This window comes from Vulpes lagopus, chromosome 22 (genome assembly GCF_018345385.1).
Source record: "Vulpes lagopus strain Blue_001 chromosome 22, ASM1834538v1, whole genome shotgun sequence".
Classification (NCBI taxonomy): Eukaryota; Metazoa; Chordata; class Mammalia; order Carnivora; family Canidae; genus Vulpes; species Vulpes lagopus.
Window position 1 is genome coordinate 4,643,607 of NC_054845.1, and position 19,074 is coordinate 4,662,680.

The 19,074-nt window shown below is 35.6% G+C and overlaps 1 pseudogene; it reads right to left on the reverse strand.

The window, feature by feature from the left end:
- Positions 1 to 2,337: 2,337 nt before the first annotated feature.
- LOC121480516 lies at positions 2,338 to 3,096 on the reverse strand (annotated as a pseudogene).
- Between the last annotated feature and the right edge of the window lie 15,978 nt (positions 3,097 to 19,074).

Sequence of the window (19,074 nt, forward strand, 5' to 3'; positions counted from 1 at the left end):
AGGTTCACGTAATGCTAACACTCGCTGGCATATGAACTTAGAGTATTCTTTAGCTACCGAATTCTCACTTTCTCTTAGTAAAATGGAAATGATAATAACAATTCCTACCTGTCCATGTTGCTATCATTATCAAATGCCACGGTGTCTTTAAATTGCTTAGGATATGTCTATGGCACTGAATGCTCATAAAGAAGTTTCTTCTGGGTATTATTTTTATCATTGGGAGCTAATTAATGTTCAGACCCGAGGACTGAGAGCCATCGGCATGTGCAAGAACAGTTAGAACAAAAACAGCTGAAGTCATAATGACTTCAGTATCAGAAATTATCATACTTCTCAGGTAGATTTAAAGATCTCAAGAGCAGATTCATGTTTAACAAACATCTGCTATGTGCTAGGAACAGTGGCAGACATTCATATCTTGTGAGTCATTTTCTTAATCTGCACCCAAACTCTCAAAAGCGTGCATTAATGCTTCATTTTCGCATGGGCAAACACCTATAGATAAAGAGCCCCCGATGATCTAGGACAAAGTACAAAACTAGGTTTTTGTTTGTTTGTTTCTGCTGTTTACACATAGTGAACAGCAAAGCTCTCAACTAAAATTAAGATTTCTTTTCAGTATCACTCCTAAAGCAGTGTTTCTCAAACTGGTAGCACAAGCAAAGCAATTGAAGCTATTGCCAGGTTGCTGTGAAAAACGTGTTGGATCACTTCTCCGCTGGCAAAGCTCAGCAAGATCTGCTAGGCACTCAAAGGTAGCTCTAGAACTTGCTCAATCAGGGCTAGGCTCCCAGGCCTTCAGGCTGGTCCCACACTAGAGTGTTTGGACAATATGCAAATCAGCCAAAAAAGATGACATAGACAGATGGTATCAAAGAAAGGCAACCTGACATACAGAATTACACAAATGAGTGGTATATAACACCCTCGTCCATCAAGCAAGAATGAAAAATTGAAATTCAGGTGCATGTCCAAATTTATATTATCTACATGTCCATAAATGCAAAGACAGACAATGAATGGTTCGAGACTAAAGAAATAACTGGAACCAGTGAACAATAATTGAACGAGTAAGTGGGAAAGTATTTTGGAACCTATTTGAATGAATCTGTATCATCACAGGAAGATTGAGAATGACAAATGAAAAATGTCTATACCTGAGTATACCATGTACCATACCTTAGTATATATTGGTGTGACTCATACAACATGGCCTAAACCACATACCAAGCAAAACTCCGTGCTAGTCTATTCAAGACATATAAAAACAGTTATAGTCATTTCAAAATGCCTAATATGACCCTCACTCAGAAGTCACTATTTGGAACTGTGTTCCCTCTGCTGAGGTTTAGGGGCTAGAAAGCTCTTACCTCCCATAGACAATGTTCGTTCTTTCTGTACATCTTGAATGTAGTAACCTAATTCTTCATCCTTTGGATGAGTAAACCTTATTTGATTTATTTGAATAACACCTATGTCTGCTTTCTATCCATATATTCATGCCACTGACATTTGTCAAGAGAATCTTTGTTCAGACATATGATTCTTAAACTGGTTAATATTCTAATATCTTATATTAATCGACAAGGGAGAATTACTGAATACTTTTAAACACAGAGATATTAATATTTAATATACAGATATATACATATAATTAAACAGATACACACACAAATTTATTTTTCATTGAGTATCTTTTTTTTAAGATTTTATTATTTATTTGACAGAGAGCGAGACAGCACAAGCAGAGGGATCCCGACTCGGGGCTTGACTCCAGGACCCTGGGAACATGAAGGCAGATGCTTAACTGACTGAGCCACCCAGGTACCCCTTCCACTGAGTACCTTAAAAGCTTCAGTTTTGGAGAATAAATGTATGTAATGTTGGCTTAAGCTAATGATGTTCCAACTCTAGCTTTGGAATTCCATTCAGCTCAGTTTCAATTACAATTATTTTTTTTTTCAAAATGCTAAGATTTTATTTGGAAACCTTCTTTGTTGTACAGAAAGTAAAAAAGCTGTTAGTAGCCACAGTAGCCACAGATGGTTGACTCACCAGTCACAGCTCTCCACACTACACCAAGAGTCTTACATGAAAACCTAACAACACTTACAATTCTGTTGGAGTGAAGTCTTCAAGCTTGATGGTGAATTTCCCAGAGGAACTAAATGGAGGAAGGTGCAATGTCATAGGAACGATTTTTTTTTTTTTTAAGGTGGATAGGTGTCCTGGGCTTTGTATCACAGCTACATTTTTTTCAAAACAGCTACCAAATCCATATGAGCAGTCCAACCAAAACTGAACAGTTCCTTTTTCTACAGGTTATTCAGGGGCTTACTCATGTCCTCCTTCATCGTCTGTTTCTCTATTCCTCTTTTCATCCTTCCAATTTCTTCCCCCTTTTATCTGCCTCTTCATCTTCATTGACTCCACCTTCATCAACTTCTTCATGTTCAAGTTCTTCTTCCTCCTCACTGACTTCACCTTCATCCGCTTCCCCTTCTCCATCTCCATCTTGGTCCTTTTCATCATCAAATCCTTCCTCCTCCCCATCCTTATCCTCATCGTCTCCCTCTTCATCCTTCACTTCTTCATCCACACATCCATCTGGGCATCTAAGTCAGGAGCTTCCCGATCGTTTCGGCCAGAACCATCCACGTAGGTCCACTGGGACACGAGTTTGAAGACACTCTCTCAGTAGTCGTTCAGGTTCGTTATTTCCCAGTTAAACAGAGGCAGGCTTTCCAGATATTCCAACTTTTTCAAAGGCTCCAAGTGGATATTGATCTCCCAGTTTATTTCCACTTCAGTTGAGAAGGGTGAGATTTGAAAGTATTTCTGCCAGCATGTCCAGATCTCCAAAGATTCAATTGTCACTAAGCTCAAGTATTTTTTCCAATTTAGATAGCTTGGGGAGATGTGAACCTGAAATCAAGCCTATATTTATCAAACTAAGGACTCCTAAATTCAGACAGTCAGCTGCTAATCCCTCAATTTTCCTATCATATGATATACAATTGTCCAGGACAAGTTCTCAGACAGCCACCGGGGCCCAGTCCCTCAGCTCCAATGGATCTTCCTCTTCGTGTCCATGTTTCTTCCTTCCATCTCTTTTCAAACTTAACTTTCCATGGTGGGGGTAGAGCGACGAGAGGCTTCCTGGCCTGCAGAGCAATGGCCCTTGGGAGGGGTCCGCTGGCAGCAGAGGCCAGCTACACAGTCACAGGCAGTGTGCAGGCAGGTGAGGGAAGCCCCAAGAGGCCCAATTCACTTTTCTATTTGGGTTTTCTACCATATAAAATTGTGGGAATTACATTGTGATTATCTAAAAAGAAATGGCATATTTAATTTTTTTTCAAATGCTAGCATTTAATAAAATAGGATATATGTGTCTGGTTTCTGAAATGTACATCTTAAAAAAGTATATAAAAACCTTATTTCCACTGGGAATTTTAAGTATTTCTTTGGATCCTTATTGATTATTTTCTGCTAAATAAATGGATTTGTAATCATAAGGAGCTGAGCATTATTGTTTAACAAAATTGGGGACTACTTTAATGTTATAATGAATAGACAGATATCATCTGTAGTGTAAAGCAGAAAAAATTAAAATAGCTAACATGCAAAACCTTGTAGAATTTCAATCCTCGATACAGCAAAAACCTAATTGATTTTCTAACATAATAAATGTTTTTAATCTTTAGAAAAGAAGTGGTGGAAAATCCTTAAACATTATATATAAAAATAAAAAAGCAATGTAAGTATGATAAGACCATTAACAATAAAAGAAAAATATATGTTCGGCTTTACGGTTAGGTTTTATGAAATTTGAAATCGTTTTTGAATTAGACCAGATTTAGTACTATGCTAAATGGATCATTTCAATACAGTTGTAATGAACATTACCATGTACTGTATAGTAAGGAAATAGAGCTTAGCTTGCCAAACTATCATTCTTGGAAGCTCTGCCAATGCAAAAATAGCCTCCTTCTCTTGGTATAATATTTAAGGGGATTTTAAGAGGTTTTAAAATTCTTTAGAGAATTATTAGAAGTTACTTGATAAAAGAAGCAATCAGTTGTGAGTTTGAAATAGCATCACATTGCTTGTTTCCCATCTAAAAATCCTTCTGCTTTTGATGGCTGTTTGTCGCTTTGCTCGGCCATTCAATATTATAAAGGAACTATTTTGTGACCATCTGCCACTTATCTCTTTGGCCCCAAACTCCTCTTCTCAGATCACTATTGATTCTCCAAATGGACCCACCATAAACTAAATGTAGCAATTATTACATTTAGTTTAGAAACAGCCTTTGCCACTGTAAGTTGTATCTGGATTACTAAAGAATCACTCAAAAACAACCAAGAAAATGAAGGCATTTCCTGGAGGCAAAGATTTTTTAATTGCTACAATTAACTTTAAGTCTATATTATCATCATTAGTCCATATTTTCTATTTTTTAAAATAAATTAGCCACACAAATTTCCACATTTACGTCCTAAGCAAATGCTAACACAGCTGGTCCTCCCAAATGCATTCATGGTATAATTTTTTGAACTATGTGCCATTTCTATTCAAAATTGAAATATCCTTCAGGAAAAAGAAGCATTTAACATAAAAAGGTATTTGAATTAAAATCTTTTCTCTGGAAAGGCAAAACTGTTTGGACAATAAAATTATCATTGGTCGCCAGGGGTTGAGGGTCATGGAGAAGAGATGACTAGATGGAGTGCAATGGATTTTTAGTGAAGTGAAATGATTCTGTATGGTAACATAATGGTAGATACATGACTTTATATACATTTGGCAAAATCTCTAGATACGTACAACACAAAGAGTGAATCCTAATATAAAAAATGGGCTTTAGTTGGTAGTAATATGTCAATAATAGTTCATCAACTGTAACAAAGGTACCACACTGATGCAAGGTGTTAACGACAGAGGAAATTGGATGGTGTGGCAAGATATGGCAGGGTGAGGAGAGGCAATAAATGGCAATTCTCCAACTTTCTATTCCATTTTGTCTAAAACTAATAGTGATCTAAGAAATAAAATCTATTTGCTTAAAAACAAAATGAAACAAAATCCTCTCTCTCCCTTGCCTCTTTCTCCTTCATTGTGACTTTGTGTATCTGTCCTTAAGTTAATGTAGAAATATGTGGAGAAGAAAATTTTGAAAGTCTGCTATGAAATGAAATGGCCCAAATCTCATGAGAAACTCAAGTAGAATTTCTGTCAACATAGATTGTTAACAGACATCATGTTGGCCTGTCCGTTTAATTTCATTGTGGTTCGTGAAGCAGGGGTGATGAGCAGAGATCCCCATTTATAACTCCCTGATGGAAACCAATCAATTGATGATCAGACAGGTGTTCAAAAACCATCTTGTACTGACTGAAACAGTTGATGTCTACAGAGTACTAGTCCTCCAACATGTTCCCAGGCCGTGTATGACCAGGGACCCATAATGGATTTGAGGGGGCGGGGAGGTTGAGGGCAGGAATGTTGTTGTTGTTTAGTTCTTTCATATGTTGAATCTATGTATTTCAGATTTCAATATATATTATGGTGTTTGGCCCTGTCTTTTGGGGTTATTAGAAAGAAAAGGATAAGTGTTCATCAATGGATAAACGGATAAAGAAGACACAGTACACACACACACACACACACACACTACACACATACACACATGCACAGTGGAATACTATTCAGACACAAAAAAGAATGAACACTTGCATTGTAACAACATAGATAGACCTTGAGGATATATTTTTTAAGATTTTATTTATTCATTAATGAGAGACACAGAGAGAGGGAGGCAGAGACACAGGCAGAGGGAGAAGCAGGCTCCATGCAGGGAGCCTGACATGGGACTCCATCCCGGGTCTCCAGGGTCACGCCCTGGGCCCAAGGCAGGAGCTAAACCACTGAGCTACCCGGGGTGCCCAACCTTGAGGATATTATGCTAAATGAAGTGTGTCAGAAAGAAAGACGAATACCATATGACCTCACTGGTATGTGGAAGCTAAAACAAACAGACGAACAAAACAAATTCGTAAATACAGAAAATAGATTGCTGGTTTCCAGAGGCAAGGTGGGGGTGGGCCAAATGATTTAAGGGTGTCAGGAGGTAAAAACTTCTAGTTATAAAATAAATCATGGAAATGTAATATACAACTTGGAGACTATAGTTAACGCTATGTATTGTATATTTGAAACTTGCTAAAAGGGAAAAGTCTTTGTCACAAGAAAAAGTAAAAGAAAGGAGAAGTGATACAAAAAGTAGAAGATAGGGAGGAATCAAGTGGAAAAGATTGCAGGGGTCTTCCTCATTCTGGTTAGGCTATGTTGTTACTGATTGAATCTGTAGGAGTCCTCATTTATTATTCTAGAAAATGTGTTGATCCAAACATCACTAGTTTTTTTCACTGCAGATTGAAACCTAAGTTTGTAAAATTCAGTTGATATCAGGGCATCTTAGTGGCACAGTGGTTGAGCATCTGCCTTTGGCTGAGGCCGGATCCCAGGGTCCCGGGATCGAGTCCTGCATCGGGCTCCCCACAGGGAGCCTGCTTCTCCCTCTGCCATGTCTCTGCCTTCTCTCTGTGTTTTTCATGAATAAATGAATAAAATCCTTCAAAAAAAATTCAGTTGATATCATATAATGAAAACAATACATATTTAATAAGATAATTAAATAGTATGTTTACCGAGCACCCTCTTCTACTCTTAAATACTCAGATATTTGAAGGGAGTTGTTAACAATGTAATTCACTGTGCTTTTAGTGATGGGAGCAAGAGTAGGAGGTAAATAAGAAAAAAAAAGGTTAAGAGAAAATCAAGCCATATTCACTGACACTTCTAGGTTAACATGTGCTAAGCTGACATTTGAAAGAGACTTACTTAAAACACATTCATGAGGGATGCTACTGAACATTGGGAATCCCAGAAATGTGTCCTGTGTGTTGTTAACTCAATCCTAAATTCCCCATATTTGGAATAACTACTTTAACTCAAGGGTCACACTAGTATCTCACTTTCCCAATCTTCCTATTTTCTCTGATAAAGAATGTCTCAGTTCATCAAGTGGAAGAGAATAATTTAATGTTTCCTTAACCACTCAATTTTTTGAATGAAAAAAAAAATACTTTCAGTTTAACTAGGGACATGATGTGCAAGTGGGAATGAACAAATCCATTATCTCTAACCCAAGGACATTAAAAAAAAATCCTGCTATAGAAAGAGTCTCCCACATATTCATCATTCTCAGGGTGAACTGTGAAACTTGTTAAAGAACAGATATGAAAAGCATTGCCAATATGTCAACCACCTTAATACCATCCAAACTTCCTGCAATTGCTGCATTTTCTTCTGTAAGAAATGTCAAGATTTCATCAAAAAGTCTTTTAATTTGGATAGTCTCCATACAGTTGTCTGGCTATTTTCATTCTCTGGTTTGCAACTTCTCTTATACCAGTTGTCATTTCTGTAACCTTTCCAACAGCAACTGTGCAGTCTTGGGACCATGATGCAGAATATCTCACTCAACAATCCTCCCACAAACCATCTGTTTCTAGAGACATCAACAACTGTTGGCACTGGGAGATTCTATGCAAAATGGGGAAGAAATTGTTCAAAACGATACCGTGAAACTTTCTCAGAGATCTCAAAACCGTAGCATAAAAGGCAAATAATTGACATACAAAAAAAAAAAAAAAAAAAAAAAACCAGTATTATTTCAGTAAAAGACTCCAAGTCTGGAAAAATAAAATAAAACAAATAAAACCCAAAAGACCGAAAGTCCCTCACTCTTCCATCACATTTACACAAAGTTGCACATCAAACAATTTAAATTACAATAATAAATCTCTATAAAATTACACAATATGCAAATAAAACATCTACCCCAAAACGTGAAAACATTCACAAGACATTCACTCCACCAAACACGGCCATATATATATATATATATATATATATATATATACACTCTTTCAATATAAAATAATCAGCATCAATCTTTGTGCAAAATCATAAATGGAACTTTATTATCCTCCTGCATCTTGATTTGAAATCCCATTGTCCTTGAGATATAAATGATCACCAATAATCATTTTTAATTCACTTTTATAGGGCAACTGAAAAGTTTTAGACAGATTATTTTTTAAGACTTATTTATTTTTTTTAAATAAAGACAGTATGGAAGCACGGGGAGAGGCAGAAAGAGGAGAGAAGGCGACACCCCGCTGAGTATGGAGCCCGTTGGGTGGATCCCAGAATCAGAAATCATGATCTGAGCCAAAACCAAGAGTCAGACGCTCCAACAACTGAGCTATCCATGTGGCCCTACACAGATTCCGCAAGAAATAAGTGCCCCCAAAACACTAATTAGTTTTATAGTTGGCAATGTGATTTCCTATACATTTATTATGATTTCCAAAATAACCTTGTGAAATACAAAGAACAAATATTATCACCAATTTACAGAAAAGTATTTGTTGAGTCCTTCAAAGTCACATACCTCAGAAGTAATAGAGATGGGGAGCAGAAGGCATTTTTACAATTCAAAAACAGGGATCCCTGGGTGGCTCAGTGGTTGAGCATCTGCCTTTGGCCCAGGGTGTGATCAAAAATAAATAAATAAATAAATAAATAAATAAATAAATAAATAAACAAACAATTCAAAAACGGTTCAAATTCTATCCAAACATTATTGTTTGGGTTGAGTTTTTAAAATAAAATATGCTTTATTCCTTAATTTTCTAATATTACTTACCATCATATCATTGGGGTACATAGACGATAACTGGTTTGAATATAATATATAATTTTTAAAAAAGGATTTTTAAATGTCTAACACAAATGCCCAGATCTTAAAAAACTGAGAGGTCTTATGCATTAGGAACCACATCTGGTTAATCTTACATAGAATTGAATAGCAAAATTATATTATAAAGTTTAAGTCTTACGTTAAAGACTGTTCCTAAAGATCCAAGTTGCCACATAATATAACTTAATCCTGGAAAGGAACTCATAGACAAAATACCTTTCAGATTCACTTCCTTCTTTTTTAATGGATTCTTTTGTTACTTTTTGTTAGCTCCCAGCCTGTTAAATTTCATGTCATTAATGCCTAATAGTTAATGTTTTGGTCTATTTAAGGCCTAAAGCTTAAATGATTTGAGTTTAATGATTAGCAAGTCTGTAATAGTGCTGTGCCTCTCTTTGGATCTCAGGTCTGTGAACCAGAGTCAGAGCATGTTTTATCTCGTATGTATTATTCATCACTCTCATACTCAGAGGGAATTTCCACAGACATGAAAGCACTTTAATTTTTCTTTTTCTAAGGACACATTCATGTCCAATTGGACCAATTACCACAGCCAGTTAACTCTCAATTATGTGGGCAAAACAAACTGTATCACTTAAAAAGGTGTGATTGTCACTATGAGTGATCTTTTTGTAAACGGGCAACTGTGTCAAAGCAATACAGACTTTCCGTCAAAGGGCTGAGTAATTATAAATCTCCCAGATGTTAGCAAACTTCCCCAAAGTGATGTCAAACACGGGCATTCCATTCCAGTATTTTAGATCATTGGTTCTTGGAGGCAGTTTTGCCTCTCCGTGTAATACTCAGCAATGTCTGAAGCCATGTTTGGATATCACATTGGAAAGAATAGTTATTTGTGTCAAAAATGTCAATAGTGTCAAGGCTGAGACACCCAGACCCTACATGGGATCATACGTGCAATGGCTACTCCAAATAAAATCTGGCTACTCATTACTGTCATCAGCTTGTTTTAAATTGTAAGAACTGAATGAACTAGTTTAAGTTATTATCTCTTACTGTAATATCTGATTATTGTTTTTAAATTCTATTTTCCTATTACATGTGGTTCTAAACCCTATCTCGAGTTTCTCTTCTGTAGCTTTCAGTGCATAAGGAATTAGAGAAATGGCAATTATTTCTTTTTTTACATTGGGAGAGGCGATCCCTAAAGGCCTCGTTTTAGATCTGGGCTGTGAGAATTTCAGCAAACTGCTCTACCACTGCTCTCCACCTGAGTTGGTTTACATAATGGGAGAGAGAGAATAGATACATGATACAATGAGGGATGGATAGATAAACAGATAAACAGAAAAATAGATAGACAGAAAAAGAGATTAGATAAGAGCTTAAACCCTAGAGCCAGGCTCCCTAGGTATACATCTTGGCTTCACTACTTACTGGTTGTGTGTCCTTTGACAAATAATATACTAGGAGCCTAAGCTTTTAAATCTATAAAATTGGCAAAATATAATATTACTTTATTAAGATTGTCCAGAGGATGAAACACACAAAGCCCTTAGAACAGTTCATTATGTACAATAAGTGTTCAAAAAATATCAGCCTCCATGTATTTATTTAAATGTTACACCCTCAATAATAGTGCTTTAAACATAATAAATAAGTTTATTACTTAAAATGATTTTACTTTTTCTGAAACACTAGAAACTTCTGAAAATTACACGATTGCTTTCAATAGCTTCAAATGATAAACAGATACATATTCAACCCTGCACCTCTATAAAATTAATCTAATTTTCAATGTATTTTTGATCATCATTGGAAATGAAGAGTAAAAATGAAATTAGTGTATCACCAGAGAATGAGTAGATTTACCAATCCTGCTTTTTCATTTATATTGATTAAAGTACTTTTTGATCACCATTTCAAATGTAGAGTGAAGATGTTTGCATCATCAGAAAATAACTGGATTGACCAATGCTGCTTTTTCATTTATATCTATTAGTACTTTCATGCTTCTGATCCAAATTACCCAGGCTTCAGTAATTTATTTTTCCAGGCTTATAAAGTGCTTTGGGTGTTTTTGATTGAAGTTACTCATTTTTTCATCACTATCATTGATCAAAGTCTTCCTACACTTTTCTTTTTCTCCACAGTAACTTAAATATGTATCCTTATCTTCAACTTTCTGCTTTAATCTTTATCTTAAAATCTCTTATCTCACCATGTTTGCACTGGTTTGTTCCAAATGACTCTTACCTGAGGATTGCCCTCTGTTATGTACTCCCAAGGGATTGAATTCAGTAGGTACAGGGAAATGAGAGAGAGAGAGAGAGATAATAGATAATAGGTGATTAGATAAACTTTTATATGTTTATAAGTATATAGCTATAAATATATGATATTTATATATCTGTACAGCTGTATTTTAAATATATAGCTACAGATGATGACAGAAGTGGTTGGGTAAATCTGTAGGTTTGTCTTATATCGATTTTAATGTTTAACACAAAGGACATGATGATCCACAGTGTAGGTTTATACAAAGGAAGATCTAGAGTTTTTCTCCATTTAAATGAGATAGTCTCCAAATTATGTTGGTATGAAAACTGCCTTCTAATACCTTCAGCCTCAAAAAAAAAAAAAGAAAAAGAAAATGCCTTCCAATACCCTCAGTCTTCAAATGGAAGATTGAGGACAAAGGAGTTCTTGGTGACCCAGAGAAGGCATCTGGAGGAGTGAGAAATAGTAGCTCTATCCTATGTGAATTGACAATCACACAATTAGTTTTGCTGGGATGCATTATGTCAGGTTTTTAACAAACTATCTGTAAGGAAATAGAAGTGTATTTCTCAAATGTACAGATTTGTACGGAAATAACCAGACACAAGAGAGATAATATAGCCAATAAGCAAGGAGATATAAGGCATATTGTTTGTTTTTTTTTTTATATATATCGATACCAAAACAATGTTTTTTGGAAAGCTTTCTAAAACAGAACTTTCTATACCACATGCTGAGTAAATAAGGAAGTTTCACAAACCTTTCTTGAAATACCAGATATAATATTTTATGAAATAAGGTTGAGCTTGACAATGTTTTATAACATACCTAATTCTGAAGTAATATAATCTTATAATAATATGGGATATAAATTGAGAGCTGAAAAATGTGTACAACACTGTGCTTCATTAATGAGAACATTCATTTTTTCCTGGCTACTTTCACTTCTGACACATGCCCCATACTTTCAATCAATGGCTACTCCTAGGATGCTGGATTAAATCTACATGGTTTAACTACATGTCTAAAAAAGATCAGCCTGGTGCCTCTGGAAAAAGTGTCATTGGAGCTTGAAATGAAAAGTTGATTTTTTTTCTTCATTTTCCTGTCCTGCCATTTCCATATAATCAGCTCAAGTGAACACAGCACAGGAAACAGAGATCAAGGTATTGCTTCTTTCTCCAATGTTAACATATTAGTTGGTCTTAGGTAGGTTAATCACTTACCAAGGTGTTTGTTCTTTTCCTTTCTAAATTGTATATTATTTGGAAAGTAACACTATTCTTTCTCAGGCCTAAGTTTGAGGATTTGTAAATTAATGATTTTTTAAAGTACCTTGAGGGGTTTTCTTTGTTATCTTTTTAGGAGAGTAAGTAAACCACACAATTATAAAACAGAATTCAGTGTGACTTCGCCCATGTTTGATTCATGAAGTTTTGCAATGGAGCATTTAATGCATTTCAGTAATGCTTTGATTTACATATTCTTTTTACGTAGGACAGCCACTCAAATTCACGGCAGCTTCCTTAAGGTTCATCTTGGTCAAAAATTCCTAGATGATGCAGCAGAGGCTCATAAAATATCTCTGGGAATTCCAGAAAAATGCATCAAAGCTTTGGAAATCTTTTAGGGTATTATTACTCTCATTATTTTTTTAGTCACTTATAGGGTCAAACAAAACTTGCAGATGAGAAGAATCTTGTACTTTAAGGCATACACAAAATTTTGACTCTGCAATAAGGAAACCAAGGACTACTTATGCTTTTTATCCAGCATTTTCAGCAGCAACAACCTTAACAAATGTTCAGTGATTCATACAGTTAATTATTTCTGCTAAATTTTTGATCAATAATATAAATTCTATAAGAAATATTGTTTAAAAATCCAATTAAATTAATAGTGAAGTATTCCAAAACTTAGGAACATGGGTCAATGTTCATGTGACATATCCTAGCTACGCATGGTTGTAGGACATTATGATTTTTGTGAAGCCAACATAGACCAAAGTGATAATTATATCAAGCATCTTACCACTAACCTTGCTGGGAAATTATTATTGCCCTTAAGCAGGTTCTGGTTTGGGGACACCTGGTGGTTCAGTTAGATAAGCATTGGACTCTTGATTTTGGCTCAGGTTATTAGCTCAAGGTAGTGGGATCAAGCCCTACCTTGGGCTCTGCACTCAGCATGGAGCCTGCTTGTCCCCCTTCCTCTGCTCCCCTCTTCTGCACTTGCTCTCACTCTCTCTCTCAAACAAATAATAAAAATAAATAAGATCTTTAAAAAGAAGTTTCCATTTCCCCCTGTCTTTGGTGATTGAGCTCTAACATGATTTTGGTACCTCATGAAATACTCTTAAATATTGTAATGTAATATTTAACACATACAAAAATATAAATTTTACATACAGAATGAATTTTACTTACATAGAAAGTGTACTTTTTTAACTTAGCATGGAAAACTATTATATTACAGGTATTTAAGACCATTACGTTTACCTTCATATGAGGACAATTGATTCTACCATGGATAGCTCTTATATGTCATTAAGGTGCCAGAAATCTCCTTTTTCATATCTGACTAAATGCTCCATCTTGCCCATTCCTGTCTATTTTTCTCCACCTACTTTTTTCTTCATCTCACTCCATATAGTTTCCATCTCTACTTTTCCAAATTATGTTTAGGGGATCCTTAAAAAATGACATCTCTTCTCTGCCCATTTCAGAATCTATAGAGAAATAAATGTCAAAGTGGGATTTCCAGGTAAATATCTGAATAATTTAGAGAAAATTTTTGCAAATTACCTTTTTTTTTTTATCCCACAAAATCAAGCAACAATAAAATCTGGGCAAAATATAAATTAACAGGCATATTTCTGTCAGAAGCCATCAGGGAGATACCAAGGAAGCCAGGACTTGAGGAGCCAGAATTCTGAAGAGAAAGAAGTTTGTTGAAATGAGCCTAATGCTGCTTTTCCATCACAGGATAATTCTAAGTGGCAAGAGGTGAGAGGCTAAGAAGATGGAGCAGAGAATGTCAGCTGAAGTAGGGGCACTTTGAGTTCAACAGTAGGCAGCCTCCATCTCAAGAGTTATGAGTCTGAACCACAGAGCATATCATGTATTCCCTTATATATAAATAGTAATGGCCCTATAAAACTTTAGTTGAATTTTAGATCTTCCCCTTTATGCTAGAGCTTCTAAGGCCATCCATGAACCAGTTCTTCTGACTTCCACATTCTGATCCAGATTCATCTGGACACTCCCAAGCGAAACCTCAAAGTAGTTATAAAATTGAATAAGTGACAGAACCTTAAGCTTATTTCTCTTAGTTTTCTAACTCATGGCACATAAGAGACAGATGTTTTGCCACACTTTTGTCCACTGGATTCAGGTTACAATAAACTGAAAGTAAAAAAAAAATTCTGTTCAGGTATTTTTAGTTTTTATTAATAAATTTAAACTGAGAGAATTTACTTTTATGTAAATAGAAACCTCTTTCTCATATGTAGATTCTATGAGAAATGTCCTTAAATGATAAAAGTTTTTCCCATATCTTCCAAATGATCTCCTTCAAATTTTATCACTACTAACTGCAGAATTCAGGTCAGTTTAGTATTTATTTAGAGTGACTAATTTGTCAACTAGTGAAGATAATGTCAATCAAAATTAAGAAAAATAGCAAAACTACATTCCAACATCCAGAAACTGTTTATTAAAAAGTCTACGCTTATTATAGGCACATTCTTATATGCTATGGCTTCAGCACATTTTCTTGTATGAACAATTTAATAATAAATGCAAGTTTTGTAATGAAAGCTTTCACTTAGAGTTATTATTTTTCAAGTTTAATCATGCAAATAATACAATTATCTTCTATTTTGTGTGAAAGTTCTATATATCATGGAGTTCTTAAATTCTAGCTTATATACTACTACAGGAGCAAATGAAACAAAGAAATAGAATACTAAAACTTATATTTACATTTATTTTCACCAAAATATAAATAAGAAAATTTAGATTTGCTAATATTTAATATATAAATAAATATCAGAGCTCTTAGTCAAATAGCATATGCCAAATGGAGTAAAACCAAAATATTTGAAAACGTCATAACTACTAAAGGATTCATACTGCCAGAGACTGTAAGTACATTTGGAGTTAATTAAAGTTTGAAAAAGACCAAGATTTTAGAATAAATCCAGGTGTAATTTTCAAAAATGTGAGGGTTTTTTTTCCCTCACTTGATCAGCCTTTTAAAAGATTAGGTTCATAGTTTGGGTATACATATATAAACATCTGCATTACAATTTCCGTTTCTGGAAATGGGATGAAACCAGAGAAATCTGTGGAGCGTCTGATTAGTGCTTAACACAATTAATTGGATGGCTAGTAGATTGGAATTTAGTCATTTCAGGAATTAAATCCTGTGGGGCACAGCTGCCAAAAGTGTCCTATTTTTCACCGATTAGACAATGTTTAATTAATAGATTAAAGGTAAGCCAAGCAAATCATAAGCAGTACTCAGATTTATATTTTGACTAGTCAGATATAATGTATAGCAGAAACCTATTATGCTTATTTAACAGAGAATCACTCAATTTCGAGCTAAAAAGCATTTGCTGGTTTTGGTCATAAATCATTCTATTTGAGTCACCATCAGTTTGGTTTTATATCCAATATTTATTTAGCTCATTATGTAATACTATTCATGATACATAATACAGGCCATTATTTTGTACAGAAGTATTTTGCCATGGGATTTGTGGAATACTTATTGAAAAATATTTTTTAAATGAAAATTATAGAGGAATATTTATGGATACTTGACAACAAACACGTACAACATTATGCCCCTTTCCGGTCTTAGCTACTAGATGATTCCTTTCTAACAGGCAAGTTCTATAGCTCCATATGCTTACATCCTATTTCTTGGAGAATCCTGAGAAGTTCTGAAGATGAAAATTACATTGTGGAAGGAACCGTGTATATGCATGCCCAGTCAAATGACTGGGAGATATGTCACTGTCAAATCTTGACACTAGTCAAAATTTGCTATGCCTACAATGGAGTCAGCTCCATTACAAATGCTAAGGACAGTGACCAAGCACAGACTGTAAAAAAAAAAAAAAAAAAAAAAAAAGCCTTAAATGGGATGTTTACTGTTTAAAACCCACAACCACAAAACCACAGCTAATACTCCTCATCTTCCTTCTCTACCACTCCTTCTAGATTTCCCTCACCTTCAGCCAACCCTTCCACAGGTCTGCATCTCTTTCTGGGAGGTGTCATCAAAACTCTTATCAGTGAGGTGTGAGTCCTCATTTGCCTTGCCCTTACTAGGATACAGCAGATGTAATTGCCTATGTATATTTATTATCACATACGGAAGCACCAAGAGCTTCCTGCATGAGTCTTTTGAGTTTCAGATATATTCCTCCTGGATCCCTTTAGGTCACAAGAACCCTCACTTCTCATGATAATTACAATTTTCCCCATCCCACTATAATCACTCCTTTTTTGCTTGCTTGTATATTAGTATGAGGAAACCAGAATTACAAGGTGAAAATTGGAGCTCTAAACTCACCAGAATTTTACTGGGGCCCTAATGGAATTATACTCCCTTGAAGGCCAGCATTTTAATCCTTTAAAGATCAAAATTCTGGAGATAAGAATTACAAAAATTATAGCTCCCAAGTGAGTCACTTGGCTAAACAAGAAGTTCCACGCCTCTTTCCACCTCTGATTTCTTAGACTCATTTAATCTGTCAGAAACTTAGCATATACAACAGTTACTGGTTCAAAATATGTAAGATATCTTAAATAATAGGACACCAATCTTGCAAAGTATCATTCTCAAAATAGTTTCTTAAGTGTGTTTTTAAAAAAGACATTTCCATTCTTTCAGGACAGCAGCTAGTCAGTGACATCACATATGATAGAACCCAAGGATCCCATAATCATAGGTTCATTCTCAAGCTCTCTTTACTTTAAAAGCATCCCTTGGTCCAGTATAATTCTAGCAGGAACCTATGTAAGTAAATAAAAAACTCTGAAAGTCTTAGCATAGTGATGCCAAAAAAGCCCTTAGGGCAGAGATAACAAACCCACAGAATACAATTCAAATCTCAGGGGTGATAAATCACTGTTCCCTCCATATAAGAGGAATTTAGGCAGTCGACCTATCACTGAGTGGGGCCATATCAAAAACTCAACATCAGTTAAGCAATGGCAGGAGACAAGCCAGTCTCAGCAAAAGGAACCCCATGTTTTTGGTCTTATGCCTAGACTCTACTTACCTCTGTCATCATGTCTACTCCATTCATGGGCCCATTGTACAAGTACTAAGGTGGCTGAAGACAAAGCCTATCAGATCTACATGAGTCATCTTGTTCACCTAGTCATGAAGTGTCTCTATTGATTGAGGTATTAATGAGACCAGAAGAAGAAGGATGAGGAGGAGGAGGAGGAGGAGGAGGAAGAGGAGGAGGAGGAGGAGGAGGGGGAGGAGGAGGAGGAAGAAGAAGAAGAAGAAGAAGAGGAAGAAGAAGAAGAAGAAGAAGAAGAAGAAGAAGAAGAAGAAGAAGAAAAGAAAAGAAAGAAAGAAAGAAAAGAAAAGAAGAAGAAGAAGAACTGCACATGTGCCCACTCCTATCCATCCATCAATACATTTCTTCCTTCTCCAGAGCTTAGTCTCTGATCTTTCTTGCTCCTTCCAGACTTCTGTCCAACAAACCAATTTATCACTTCTCAAAATTTTGAGCATACCCTACCTCTAAGAACTTCTCTCATGATATTAAGGTGATATAAACATGTGTACTACTCACAGTTTAGACTGTTGAGAAGATTCTACAACTACCCTTATGGCTACACATGCATGTAGCTATGGTTTGTTGGCTGTCCATTTTCAGCTTGCATCAATGTATTGAGCTGAACCATCTGTGAACCAGATACTAGACTTCTTATCAGCTCTGAAACAATAACTGCAGTTATTCCCCAGCTGTTGGGTTGGACAGCTTAGTCAAAATGGGTTTATAACCATTAGAAATCACTGCACAGTTTATTTGGCTGTATTTTGTTTGTGTCTGTTTGAGTACCCTCTCCCTCACCCCATAGGGTTCAGATGAGCGATGGAGGAAGTGACAGCTAACGATGCAGTTCCTGCTGTGTTGCATTAGAACGGGCATTATATAGCAGAAATCAACTACTGTACAATTCTTGGCTTTAACCATCTGTATTTAGTTCAATGGAGTTTTAATTTAAATGAAGCTTTGCTAATTTTAAGTGTTAAGCATTTTTGCATTAAAGTATTCATATAATATTTTGAAGAAAAAAAAAAAAAACTAAGCTTTGGGAAAAGCTTTCCTACCCACAAAATGGTTACCTGTTCATAAAACTTGATTGTATCTCTGGACTAATTGCAATTGGGTTCCAAATAATTAATTTCCATGGCATGTTGGCTCAGTGCTGCTCCTGCTCAACTTTGTGACTTAGTAGATCTAATAAGACCCATCACTTGATCATTAGGACTGCTCATGTAGCCTTACTGTCCCATGGTTAGTCACTCAGTCTCTAGTAGAGCCCAATGCAAGTTTAGAAGCTACTTTTTGAAAGTTAGTTTTTTTTTTTTTTCAATTTAAATTCTATTAGCCAACATACAGTACATGATTATTTTCACTGTTGACAGTAATTCTCTGCTGCAGAAGACATTGCCTTCCTCCAGAACATGAAAGGTCTATTATGTCTATGGGGGGTCTAAATAGTCTATGTGCCTTTTACCTAAAGATTCCAAGAGACCCCAAAGAATTGTATCTACTGGGTCGTATAGTCTGAGCAGGAAAGAAACAGGAAAGATACAAAAACTTGATATGCAGACCTGTCCACTGCAGCTGCATGTGAGCTCAGAAGATTGAACAGATACGGAATGAGTCATCAACAACCAGCATTTATCTATGTATGCATTGTGCTAGCATTTGTCTATGTGTGCACTGATTTATCATG